Below are 1,155 nucleotides of genomic sequence, written 5' to 3' on the forward strand. Positions count from 1 at the left end.
CTACTATTATTATAATTTCAATTTTAGGGATAGGAAATTGAGATTCAGAAAGATAAAATGACATGTCTACATTAATTAGTGGGCCAAGATCGGAAGCCAGTCCTGTGATTCCATTCAACAAATTATTTAGCAAGAGCCTCCTCTACCCCAGGCACTCTAGGACCCTGGATCTAGCCATGAACCTGACGATGTCCCTTTGCTCGTGGAATGGGCTTCGCAGAACATCATCAGAGTAAAAGGTGCTATGTACACACTAAAATGGGAAACGAGCCGCTCAAACCCTACTCCATCAGAATTCTTGGGGGTGGGAGATTTCCGCCGCCGGCTCCTTGCGTTATATTAGGTCCCCGGCCGTCGGGTTGTGGTGCCGGCGGCTGGCTGGGCGCGGGGCTGGCGGTGCGGGTCGCAGGCTGCTCGCAGCGGAAGGACGGGCAGCAGCCCTCCCTCACCCGGGGCGCCGGGACCACGGACGCACCTCACTGTGGTCCGGCCGCTGGCGGCGGTCAGAGACCCATTGCCCCTGGCCCGCGGCAACTGTCGGCCCCGCACGGCGCCCGCCGTCACGCTCGAGCCCGGAAGTCCCTCACCCCACCTCTCCCCGCCACGCCAAGGGGGCCCGCCCCTGCCAGCCTCCTCTGCCTGGGGCGACCCAGTCCCACAACCCGATCTGCACCCGACCCACCTCCCCACCCCCCTCCCGTTAGACCGCGACCCGTCCCTGGGACCGCCTAAGGTGAGCCTCCCCGCAGGCGACTCGCCCCCGCCCTGCACCCTCCCTGCAGGTGACCCCGTTCCGCCAGCTCCCGTGAGGTGACTCCGACTCTCCCCGGACCCTTCCCCCAGGTGATCACGACCCTCCCCGGACCCTCTCCTCAGGTGGCCCCAACCCTCTCCGGACCCTCCCCAGACCCTCCCCTCAGGTGACCCCGACCCTCCCCAGCCCTCCCCGACCCGACCCTCAGGTGACCCCGACCCTCCCCAGACCCTCCCCTCAGGTGGCCCCGACCCTCCCCGGCCCTCCCCGACCCGACCCTCAGGTGACCCCGACCCTCCCTAGACTCTCCCCTCAGATGGCCCCGACCCTCCCCAGCCCTCCCCGACCCAACCCTCAGGTGACCCCAACCCTCTCCGGACCCTCCCCAGACCCTCCCCCCA

The sequence above is a fragment of the Theropithecus gelada genome, chromosome 20 (assembly GCF_003255815.1).
Source record: "Theropithecus gelada isolate Dixy chromosome 20, Tgel_1.0, whole genome shotgun sequence".
NCBI classification, from domain to species: domain Eukaryota; kingdom Metazoa; phylum Chordata; class Mammalia; order Primates; family Cercopithecidae; genus Theropithecus; species Theropithecus gelada.